This window comes from Cynocephalus volans, chromosome 10 (genome assembly GCF_027409185.1).
Source record: "Cynocephalus volans isolate mCynVol1 chromosome 10, mCynVol1.pri, whole genome shotgun sequence".
Taxonomy (NCBI): domain Eukaryota; kingdom Metazoa; phylum Chordata; class Mammalia; order Dermoptera; family Cynocephalidae; genus Cynocephalus; species Cynocephalus volans.
Window position 1 is genome coordinate 45,162,964 of NC_084469.1, and position 12,918 is coordinate 45,175,881.

Here is a 12,918-nt window from a genome sequence, read left to right on the forward strand (position 1 = left end):
TAGAACCTTTGAAATGCTAATATGTGTGGTTTCCCAAACTTCCTGGACCATGGATCCTTTTTCCTTAATACCTGTCAACCTTGGAACACACCTGGGTACACAGTGGCATAGTCTACAGTTGCTTCACTAATTACTTTGCTGTGTGCTGTACCCAGTTGTTTTGTTTGGGTGGTAGAAGCTCACTAAGGTATTTGCGTCACAGCCAGGATAAGGGCTTCTTCCTTCCTGTGTGAGGGAGGCCTGGAATGTTACTGTGGACATTGAAAACAACATGGAACTGAATTCATAGCATGTTGACGTTTCAGAACAAGAGTTTACACTCTCTGCATCCTTTTTTCCCTATTGCCCGATTGATAAATAAGTTTCATTTGGGAATGCGTTTCTAGCCAGAAATGCTGAAGCCATTTTTGGTGGCTGTGTGTGGCCTGATTCACCATTGAGTCCGAAGATGTTCACCAAGCCCAGGCTTCAAAGAAAAGCATCCGGGAATCTGGGTCACCATTGAATTCTATCCTGAGGCTGTGTGGCAAAACAATCTTGGTTTTGCTGCCCTTTTTTATATCATATCACCACTGTAAGAAAAAGTGTGGTAAAAACAAGTGTTTCTCAAGGTCTACGATAAGTGAAAATGCTGATGGAATGAAAGAACTGGAGGAAGGGGGAAGAAAGGTACACAGACAGCTGCCTTCCCTGGTCAGGGTCTCACAGCATCTGCAGGGGGTCCACCAGGGTCACTTGCACAGGGCCCGCTGGCCCCTTTCTTGGAGCTTTTCAGAGGCTTTAACAACAGACTTGGGTAGCAGACTGTGCCTAGGAAATGTGTAATTTTTAATGTAATAGTGGTTTTTGTGATTTGGTTTTCTTTAAAATCTCCCATTTGAAGCCATTTACATTATTCAATAATAGTGGCAATCCCAGGATTCTTACTCTTCCAGTTGGTTGATGTCTTCTAAAGAGCAATCCAAGTCAGAGAAGAAAAAAACAATTTGACCACAACGTAATTGTCTGCACTATTCAGTACCTCTGAATGTCACCACAAGGTGCCAGCTGAAGTTCCTTTTTTGAAGAGTGGTCCAAAGTGTCCACTTGCCCTGGACCCCATTGGTGCTTTTGAAGGGCTGACTGTGTGTGGCTTCCTTTCTGTTTCCGAGCTTCTTTGTTAGTCCCTGGTGGTCAGGACCCTGATAACAAGCCCACCATTAATGTGGCTGATGCTGCCACTAGAGCCACCCCATGGCGGATGACCAGTTGTTGCACTGACAGTCCACTGGCAGGAGCTGCAAGGGTGTGGGCTGCCTCTGGAGTCCTGAAGAGGTCCACACGGTACTCAATGTAGTCAATTACATTGTCAAGGTAATGCCAGGGGAGCTACCTGTAGCCACTATGGAAGCAAAAAGGAGCAAACTCAGTAGTCCAGGGGACAGGGGGGAGTGACTTAGAATCAGGAAGCCTAGGTTAACCACCTGGCTGCATTTGTTATACTGTATGACTGGTCATTAACCTCTATGCCTTACAAGAGAAATTCCTGCACCATAGAAAAATACCTGCCTGATGTACTTTGCAAGCAGGACCAGAGAAGGAAATATGTGGGAAAGTATCTTAAACTATTGAATTTGACATACAGATAAAGCTTACTACGAAGATCGGATGAGGAATGTTCCTGTCTGAGCCTATCCTTATGATAACATAGGACACATCGAGTATAACATGTAGTACTTCAAAAGCACATATTGAACCCTTAGTTGATCATGTCGTACTGTACTCTTGTGACAATTTATGCTCCTAGAGTATTGATCGACTGGTTCTTTATTGCACTGCTCAGGGGTGTAGTGGATTGAATTATGTTCCCCAAACTCATTGAAGCTTGAATTGTGCCCCCCTAGTCTTGTGTATTAGAAACTTAACCCCAACTGTGACTGTTGGGATGGTGGGAAATTCTGTTATGACAATAGAAAGGTGAGGCCTTGGGGAGGTGATTAGATTGTAGGACTATGTCCTAGTGAGTGGATTAAAAATGGTGGTCAGGGGCGTGGTTCTGAGGGCTTTGAAAGGAGATTGAATGAGAAGGTTGGTCTCTGCTCCACCATTTTCACGATGTGATACCTGCCTTCACCGAAGTTACCACCAAAGAAAGCCTTCACCAGGTGTGTACCCTGGACTTTGGACTTCCCAGTCTCTAAAACTGTAAGCAATAAATTTCGTTTTCTTTATAAATCATTCAGTTTCAGGTATTTTGTTAAAAGCAACAGAAACAGACTAATACAAAGGGATAGTGCAGGATGAGATGAAGTCATGGAGACATAACCTGTAAGGGCTTTGAGCTAATTCCATGCACTCCTAGCACTCACTACCGGCCTGGGGGCAGGAGGGAACCCTGTGGGTCAAAGCCAAGGCCATCACTTCATCACGTGGACAGTTGGTGGGTGAACCAGACAGGTGCTTGTTTGCCTGATGGGGTGGAGAGAGTTACCCAGGGGAGGTGCCCCAACAGCCAGTTAGTGCAGCCAGGCTGACCTACTCAGCTGACAGCTGTATGCCAAGATCTGGCCTTCTGTACTGGGTGGAGGTCAGTGGTAAGAAGGTGAGCTCTAGGGTCTGACGGGTAATGCTTGGACCTTCCATCTCGCCTTTGTGAGGGTGGGACATTGGGGAAAGTACCCAAGCTCTTTCAGCCCCACTTCCTCATCCCAGCATGGGAATATGTCTGGCTGCCTCGCAAGGCCAAGGATGCAAAGTCCCTGGGGCAGGGCATGTCAGATAAGAGATGTTTTCCTGGCACTTAGGACGTCATTTTCACGTTGTAGGAAGAAAAACAGCTTGGGCTTTGTTTCTTATCTCATGGGCACCCAGAGAGCGGTCAGGAGCAATGTGCCACTGACACTTACGTGTGTACCAGAGCGGAAGCATCCATGACAGAAGATACAGCCACTTCCTTGGGGCCCAGGCCTCGCAGCTGTGCTCTCTGCTCCTTGCTGCTGCAGCCCTGCGTGTTTCTGAGCCTAAAGGAGAGAGCTCGCCTGGGTCAGCCTGCCAGCCCCCCTGTTCACCTTGCTTCCCCTTCCTTTAAAACATTGCAGGCTAAACCATTATATAACCACATATTCATAGTTATGGGTTTTCTAATTGTTGTCATTTTAAATCTGTATTTATCTGTTGTCTTAAGTGCCAAAATGTCTTCATCTGTGCATAGAGGCAAAAATCACACCCTGATGGTGTTCAGGGTCTTTGAGGGAACACTGCTTACATGCTCTGCTTGCACACTGGGCTGTGTCTTTACCATGTCTGAGAAGCAAAGGCTACCCTGCCCTGGTTAAAAAGTTCATCCAAGAGCACAGTGGGCAGGGTGATTTTATTACCTCTTCCAAAGTCAAAGCACAGTCTTGGGGCTCATCTGGGTTTGCACTAGTCTGACTCTTTGCTTTTGTTTGATTTTCTGCAGGTGGGGCTAAGGAGGGTTTTTGGTTTTGTTTTTCTCTTTTTAACTACAGAGCGTGCTGCTCATACTGGCTAATTACAATGACAGGAGCAACTGTTGATGCTTAGGTGGCCCATCTGTGACACCCCTGACACACACACACACATATACACAGCTAATACCATGGACCGCTGCTGCTAAATAAGGCCTAACGCGCTCTGAGCATTTCCAGCTGAGCAGTCACTCTGCTGAGCAGTCACTGCCTACTTGGGCCAGGTGCAGAGTGTGTCTCATGGTCAGGGGCTGCTGACCCGCCCACCTCCTCTGCAGCTAGCTTCCAGTGTAGCCAGGCAGTGTAGGCAGCAAAAGTGCCAGCTGCCAGGAGGACACAGGCCTGCATGTCCAGCCAGAGATCTGTAGGAGACAAGTAACAGTGGGAAGAGTGACAACCACCCCAGGCCTCTCCCAACTTCTCACACCACGTACCCATGATTCCCATCCCCAAAACACTACGATGGGTGCTCTAATCTCCCTTTCTTCCCTGGGGAGATGCTCAGAGAGGTCGGACCACTTGCCCGTGTACACACAAGTAGCTGTGTTTTGAGCACAACCCTGCAGCACCCAGGCTTCCCCTGCGCACCGTTACTGCCTCACTGGGAGGTGAAGGTGGAATTGGTGACCAAGCCACTGGTTAGTCTGGGAGGCTGGACTGACTCCATATGGTGGTGTGGTTTGGCTTCCTGTGGCAGCTGTAGCAAATTACTGCAAACAGTGGCTTAAAACAACACAGTTGTTTTCTTCTCAGTTGTGGAGGTCACTGCACTAAAATCAAGGGCTGGTTATTTTTGGAGACCCTAGGGAAGAACCCGTTTCTCTGCTTTTTCCAGCTTCTAGGGTCCCTTCTGCATTCCTTGGCTCATGGCCCTGCATCACTCCAACTTCTGCTTCCGTCCTCACATCACCACTGACTCGGACCTTCCTTGCCTCCCGCTTATAAGGACCCTTTTGATTACATTGGGCCCATCTAGATAATCCAAGATAGTCTCTTCATCTCAAGATCCTTAACTTAATCATATCTGCAAAGTCCCATTTGCTGTGTGACATTCATGGGTTCTGAGGATTAGGATGTGGATACCTTTGGGGACCATTATCCTGCCTACCGCACATGACAAGTGAAGGAGTTGTCTTACTCCACATGAGACAGGCAGCCCTCGCCCACTGCCGTCTGTGATCATGTCTCATCTGTCACTTTGCTTTATTCAATTAGTCTCATTCTCCCAACTTGATCCCAGGTCTAATGAACTAAGGAACTACAGGCACAGCTCATGCTCGGTCAGCGCTATTGACCAATAGATATTTGATTATTTTTGTTTTGTTCATATGAGGGGATGGGGCGTATTTTGTGGTTTGCTTTTTCACATTTGAGCAAAGAGGAGATGTGTGCCTTTTGAACTTTGAGATACAGTGTGTACATTTCTGTTTATTATATATCACAGCATAGGAGATCATCTTTTTTGGTTTAAAAAAAAAGACTTCTCCAAATTATGGGCACAGGACCAGTATTTCTCCACTGAGGATGATTTTGCCCCCAGGGACATTTGGCAATATCTGGAGATGGTTTTGATTGTTCCAACTGGAGGGTGCTACTGGTGTCTAGTTGGTAGAGACCAGGGATGTTGCTAAACATCCTTCATTGCCCAAGGCAGTCCCCTTACAACAAAGAATTGTCTGGTCCAAAATGCCAGTAGTGCCAAGATTGAGAAGCTCTGATTTAGAGCATTGTGAGTTGAGGTGGCAATTTCAGTGGCAGGCATACAGGAAGGGCCAGTGGCCCTGCTAGCTGAGGTTGTGAGTGTGTTTGGGAGAAGTCATGGACCAGTGGACTAAACACGGATTTATCAGGGAGTCCCATACGGTGAAACAGTTCGGGGTTGGGGGGTTGATAAGTTCTCTACGAATCCCAAGTTGACTGGGGGCTGTGCATACATTTAGTTGAGACCACGGCAGGTCTAAGCCTCCCACACATACCCTTGGGCAGAACGTGGGCAGAAGAGACCAAGAGGACCCAGAAGCAAGGAAAAGCTGGGCAGATGGAAAATAGCCAGAACGCAGAATGTGTCTCCAGCCCACACATGGATCCGTCAGCAGAGAATGGAGGCCTTGCTAGCTGTCAGAGGTGTTTGAGCACAATCTCTGATCAATAATTGGCTGAACACTAAGCTCTGCGGACATTTTAAGCCTAGGAAGCTAGGCTTAAAAATAAAAGCAGGAAAAAGAGCTGAGCAGAGATCAGCAGCTGCATCAGCAGCTGCACGGGTGGAGACAGGAGTCACAGAATAAGTTCAGGCAAGTTACTGAACAACCAATCCTCAGATAAAAGTCACATGCAACATTCGCTAGGATAGACCTATGCTAGGCCATGAGACAAGTCTCAATAGGTTTTAAGAAGTAAATTCATACAAAGTATGTTCTCTCACTACAACAGACTTAAATTAGAGATGCCTACCAGAGAGAAAAAACCCAAGTATTTGGAATTTAAATATACTTCCAAACCCATGGGTCAAAGGATAAGTCACAAGAGAAATTTGAAAATATTTTGAACTTAATGAAAAGAAAACATGTCAGAATTTATCAGAGGCAGCTAAAGCAGTGCTTAGAGGGAAATGAATAGCTTTAAATGCTTATATCAGAAAGGAAAAAAGGTCAAATCAATAACCTAATATTCCATCCTAAGAAATAGGAAAGAAGAACAACCTATACCTAATTAAAGCAGAAGGGTGGGAATAATAAAATATTAGAGCAAATATCATTGAAATAAACACCAGAGAAAATCAATAAAACCAAAAGTTTGTTTTTTGATAAGATCCATAAAATTGGCAAACACCAACAATTTGACCTTGGTAAACAGAGGCCAAGAAAATAAAGTAAAACACAAATTACTAAAATCAGGAATGAAAGAGGGAACTTCACTACTGACCATAAAAAAAAGGATTATAAGGGAATATTATGAGCAACTTCATGCCAAAGAATTGACAATTTAGTTGAAGTGAATACGTTCCTAGAAAGATGCAAATGCCTGAGACAAACTCAACAAGAAATGGAAAGTCTGCGTAGACCTATAGCGAGTACTGAATTAATAACTTAAAATCTTCTGACAAAGGAAAGCCCAGACCCAGATGACTTCAATGGTGAATTTTATTAACTACGTAAAGAAGAAATAATGCCAATCCTTCATAAACTCAAAGTATGGGAGGAAAGAACACTGTCAAACTCATCCGTGAAGCCCGTGTTATCCTTACACCAAAGCCAGACCAAGAAAAAAATTAAAATTACAGCCAAATGTTCCTCATGAACACAGACTCAAAATCTTTAACAAAATATTAGCAAGCCAAATTCAGTGTTAAATAGAAAAGATATAAGCCATGATCAGGAGGGGTGTATCCCAGGAATGTAAGGTATAACATCTGAAAATCAATGTAATACACCATATTAATAGAATAAAGGACAAGAATCACATGATTATTTCAACAGAAGCAGAAAAAGCATTCTACAAAATTCAACCCCCGTTCATGAGAACATGTCTCCACAAACTTGGAATAGAAGGGCTCTTCCTCAACTCGATAAAGGACACTTATGGAAATCCTGCAGATGACATACTTAGTACTGAAAGGCTGACTACTTTGGATACCCTCCGTGTACCACTGGAACAAGGCACAGCTGTCTGCTCTTGCCACTTGTATTCGACATTGGACTGGAGGTCCTAGCCAGTTTGGAAAGGGAGAAGTAAAACTTTTTATTCACAGATGACATGATCCTATATGTAGAAAATTTTAAGGAACCCCCACACAAAAAAACTACTACAGCAAGTTTAATAAGGTCACAGGATAAAAGATAAAAAATGAGTTGTTTTTCTACAAATTAGCTATGAACAGTCTAAAAATGAAATTAAGAAAATTCTGTTTGCAATAACCTCAAAAAGAGCAAAATACTTTGGGATGATTTTACTTTTTCTTTCTTTCTTTTTTTTTTTTTTGGTGGCTGGCCGGTACAGGGATCAAACCTTGGTGGTGTCAGCACCATGCTCTAACCAACTGAGCTAATCAGATGGCCCCTGGGATAAACTGAACAAAAGAAATGCAAGATTTGTCCATTGAAGACTATAAAACATTGTTGAAAAGACTTTATGGGGAAGATCTTGAAAGTACTGGCAACAAAAGCAAAAGTAGACAAATGGGCTTATATCAAACTAAAATGCTCTGCACAGCAAAGGAAATAATGAGCAGAGTAAGGAGACAGCCTGCAGAATGGGAGAAAATATTTCCAAACTGTCTCTCTGACAAGGGATTAATATCCAGAATATACAAGGAACAACCCAACACCAAAAATCAGTAAATAAAAACTAATCCAATCAAAAATAGGCAAATGAGCTGAATAGACATTTCTCAAAAGAGGACACTCAGATGGCCAACAGACACATGAGAAAATGTTCAACATCATTCAGCATCAGGGAAATGCTAATCAAAACCACATGAGATAATATCTCATCCCAGTTAGAATGGCTGTGATCAAAAAGACAGAAGATAACAAATGCTGGCGAGGATGCAGAGAAGGGGGCTCGCCCTGCACTGCTGGTGGGAGTGTACACTGCTGCTGGGAGTGTAGGACTAGTACAGCCGCTGCGGAAAGTGGACCCTCCTGCAGGGACGGTCCTCACAAAACTGTAATGATAGAACTACATACAATCCAGCAATCCAGGAGATCCCACGTTTACCGTAGCCAAGATATGGAATCAACTTGTGTCCATTAACAGATGACTGGATAAAGCAAATGTGGTATAAATACACAATGGAATACTGCTCAGCCATAAAAAAGAACGAAGTCCTGTCATTCACAGCAACATGGATGAGCTTGGAGGACATTATGTGGTTAAGTGAAATAAGCCAGGAACAGAAAGAGAAATACCGCATGTTCTCACTCATATGTGCCAGCTGAGAAAGTTGATAACATGGAAATAAAGAGCAGAATGTTGGTGACCAGAGGCTGAGAAGGAGGGTGAGGAGCGACAGGAAAAGACTGGTAAATGGATACAAAGTTACAGCTAGAAAGGAGGGATAAGGTCTAGTGTAGAGTGACTGTAATTAACGATTTGCTGTAGACTTCCCGTTAGCCAGAAGAGAGGATTTTGGATGTTCCCAACACAAAGAAATGATAAATTTTTAAGATGATAAATGTTTAAGATATTGATTGACCTGATTTGATCATTACACATTGTATACATTTATCGAAATATCCCACAGTACCCCATAAATATGTACAAATGTGTCAGAAATTTAAAAGGGGATGGCTGGTTGGAGCACAGCCTTGTAGCACGAAGGTCATGGGCTCAGATTCCTATACTGGCCAGCTGTTAAAAAAAATTTTTTTTAATTAAAATAAAAACATCGCTGAGATAAAGAGGATCTAAATAACTGAAGAGATTTCCATGTCTGTGGATTGGAGGCCTCAATATTGTTAAGATAACAACTGTCCTGAAATTGATTTATACTATGGATTCAACACAATTTCTTTCAAAATTCCAACAGGCTTTTTAGTAGGAATTGACAAGCTGTTTTTAAAACACATATGGAAATGCAAAGGATCTAGAAGAGCCAAAGCAATTTTGGAAAAAAAATTTTGAAGCATTCACAGTAACTGATTTCAAAACCCACTATGAAGTTACAGTAATTAAGACAGCGTAGTACGGCCATAGGATAAACATAGAAATCAGTGAATCAAAATTGTGAATCCAGAAATTAACCACCACGTTTGTGGTCAATTAATTTTCAGCAAAGGGGTCAAGAAAATTCACTGGTGAGATGATAGCCTTTCACGCCCCAACAAATGGTGCTGGGACAATTTGATATCCATATGCAAAAATGAACTTAGACCTTTACCTCGTACCATACACAAAGATGAACTCAGATCATAAATTTAAGGGTAAGAAAGACCTTAAACTATAAAACTTCTAAAAGAAAACTTTATGACCTTGGGTTAGGCAAAGAATTCTTAAATACAACAGCAAAAGCATAAGTCATAAGGGAGAAGAAATTAAGAAACTGGACTACATTAAAAGTGAAAACATTTGCATTTCAAAAGATACCGTTAAGAAAATGATTCAGTTAGGAAGAGTAAGTTCGAGAGATCTATTGTACATCATGGTGACTAAATTTTTAATATATTGTATATCTGAAAATTGTTAAGAGAATATATTTTAAGAGTTTTCAGCACAAAAGAACTCTAAGTATCTTAGGTAATGTATATGTTAATTAGCTTAATTTAGCCATTCCACAATGTATACATTTTTCAAAACATCACATTGTGCACCATAAATATCAGTTTCGTCTAAAAAATTTCTTAAAAGGCAAGCAACAGGCTGGACTTGTAATCCTATATCTGATAAAGAACCCTTACAACTCAATAACAAGTGTTATGGGTTGAATTCTGTCCCTCAGAAAGATGTTGAAGTTCTGACCCCTAGAACCTGTGACTGTGACCTGTTTTGGAAATAAGGCCTTTGCAGATGACCAAGTTAAGATGAGGTCATTAAGGTGGGTCCTCATCCAATCTGACTGGTGTCCTTATAAAAAGGGGGAGTTTGGACACAGAGACAGACAACCACAGAGGGAAGACGGCCATCTATGAGTCAAGAGGCTACGAGACGTTGGAAGGGAGACTTGGAACAGATCTTTCCCTCGTGCCTTGTGTGGCCCTTCCAACACCTTGCTTTAGGACATCTGGTCTCCAGAACTGTAAGATGGAACATTTCTGTTATTTAAGCCACTCAGTTTGTAGTACATTGTTATGGCAGCTTTAGCAAGCTATTACAACAAGTTAACCCAGTTTTTTTAATGGGCAGAAGATTTGAATAGACATTTCACTGAAGCACACAAAAAAGGAGCTGAACAGTAGTCATTAGAGGAAGGCACATTAAAGCCACAGTGACATACCAGTACCTCCCTCTAGGACAGCGGCAGTAAAGAGGAGAAACGATCTCAGCAAATTATTTTGTGCTTATGTGGAAAGGCAAAAGACCAAAAATAACCAGCACAGTATTAATGGAGAAAAACAGTGTTGGAGGAGTGACACGACCTACTTCAGTAATTACTATAAAGCTACGATCATCAAGACAGCGTGGTACTGGCAAAAGAACAGACAAATAGATCAGTGGACCAGAACAGAGAGCCGACATAGACCCACACAGATGGAGTCACCGGAGCTTTGTCAGCGGAGCAAGGGCGAGTCCATGGAGAAAGGATAGTTTTTTCAAGAAATGGTGCTGGAGCACCTGGACATTCACATCTAAAAAAAAAATGAATCTAGACATAGATCTTACATCTTTTACCAAAGTTAAAATTATAGACCTAAATGCAAAACTGTAAAACTCCTAGAAAAAACAGAAAATCTAGGGGACCTTGGGTTTGGTGATGACTTTTTAGATATAATACCAAAAGCAGAATCATGAAAGAAAAAATTGATAAGTTGGACTTTATTAAAATTAAGAACTTCTTTGTGAAAGACACTGTTAAGAGAATGAAAAGACAAGCCACAGACTGGAAAAAATATTTGCAAAACACAGATCTGATAAAGGACTGGTATTCAAAGTACACAAAAAAACTTCTAAAACTCAACAATAAGAAAACAACCCAATTTTAAATTGCTCAAAAGATCTGGAAAGACACCTCACCAAAGAAAGTACATGGATGGCAAATAAACATAAAGACGATCAGCATTATATGTCACTGGGGAACTGTACATCAAAACAAGATACCGCTACATCTGTTAGAGTGACGAAGACCCGAGCCACTGGCAGGAGGAAATGCTGGCGAGGGTGTGGAGCTCAGGGACTCTTGTCCATTGCTGGTGGGAACGCAAAGTGGTACAGCTATGAGGGTACTTCAGAAAGTTCATGGAAAAATAGAATTTAAAAAAAAAATCTTTCCATGAACTTTTTGAAGACCTCTCGTACTTTGGAAGACAGTTTGGCAATTTCTTACAAAGCTAACCATAGTCTTGCCATACTATCCAGCTGTCACACTCCCACATATTTACTCAAATGAGTTGAAAACTTAACCTGCACGTGAATATTTATAGCAGTTTTATTCATAAATTGCCCAAATGTGGAGCAACCAAGATGTCCTCCAGTCAGTAGATAAACAAATGGGTATGTCCATGCAATGAGGTATGACATGGTGGTAAAAAGAAATGAGCTACCAAGCTGTAAGAAGACATGCAGGAACTTTATGTGCACTTTGCCAAGGGAAGGAAGCCAGGCTGTCGTACTATGTTTGACATTCTAGAGAAGACAGATGTAGAGACAGCTGAAGACAGCGGTTGCCAAGGGTTAGGGAAGGGGCACCAGGTTTCAGGGCAGCGAAACTATTACGTGTGCTTCTGTACCGGGGGCTGCGTGTCATTACACATTTGTCGAAACCCAGAGAAGGCACCACACAGAGTGAACCCTGCTGTAAGCTATGGCCTTTAGTTAATAATAATTATCAATATTGGTTCCGTTGTAACAAGTGTACCACATTAATACAAGATGTAAACAATAGGGGAAGCTGAGCGGGGGAGGAGGTATATGGGGACTTTACTTTTTCCTCAGTTTCTCTGTAAATCTAAAACTGCTCTTAAAAATAAAGTCTACTAATTTTGTTTTTTTAATGTCAATGCCAAGAATTGGCAAGGAAATAGGGAAACTGGGGTCCTTATATATTGCTGGTGAGAATGTAAAACGGTACAACCACTTTGGAAAACAGTTTGGCAATTTCTGAAAAAGTTAAATACATCATTCAACCCAACAATTCAACTGTTAGGACTCTACCAAGAGAAATGAAGGCAAACATCCACACAAAGATTTGTACGTGAATGTTCCAAACAGCATTGTTGATAATAGCCACAGCTAGAAACAACCCAGATGTCCATCAACTGAAGAATGAATAAACAAAAAATGGACATTAGTCGGCCACAGAAAGGCATGATTTGCTGATACATGCTATAACATGGAGGCACCTCAAAAATGTTATGCTGCTTGGAAGAAGCCAGACACACAAGACTGCATATTGTATGATTCCATTTACATGAAATGTTCACAAAAGGCAGTTTGTACAGACAGAAAGCAAATCAGTGGGTTGCCTGGGGCAGGGGTTAGGAGCAGGGATTGGCTGCAAAACAGGCTCCAGGAAATTGGGAGGGCACTGATGGAAATAGTCTAAAACTATATTGTGGTGATGGTGGCACAACTCTAAATTTATTTAAAATTATTGAATTGTGCACTTAAAATACATGGATTTTATGGTATGTCAATAATTCAATAAAGGTGTACAAAATATAAAATAAAAATACGGTCCATGGAAAACATAAATTAAAAGCGAAATAGACGAGCCAGGAGGAAAGACAATGGGATACAGATGCACAAGCCGTCAGGCCCCACACGAATGTCTCTGCAAATCTGCTTCTGTGTCTCT

General features: G+C 42.0%; 1 pseudogene; it reads right to left on the reverse strand.

Annotated features, from left to right (window-relative positions):
* Nucleotides 1-1,173: 1,173 nt before the first annotated feature.
* Nucleotides 1,174-12,918, reverse strand: part of LOC134387364 (multidrug and toxin extrusion protein 2-like) — a 32,159-nt pseudogene continuing 20,414 nt past the window's right edge.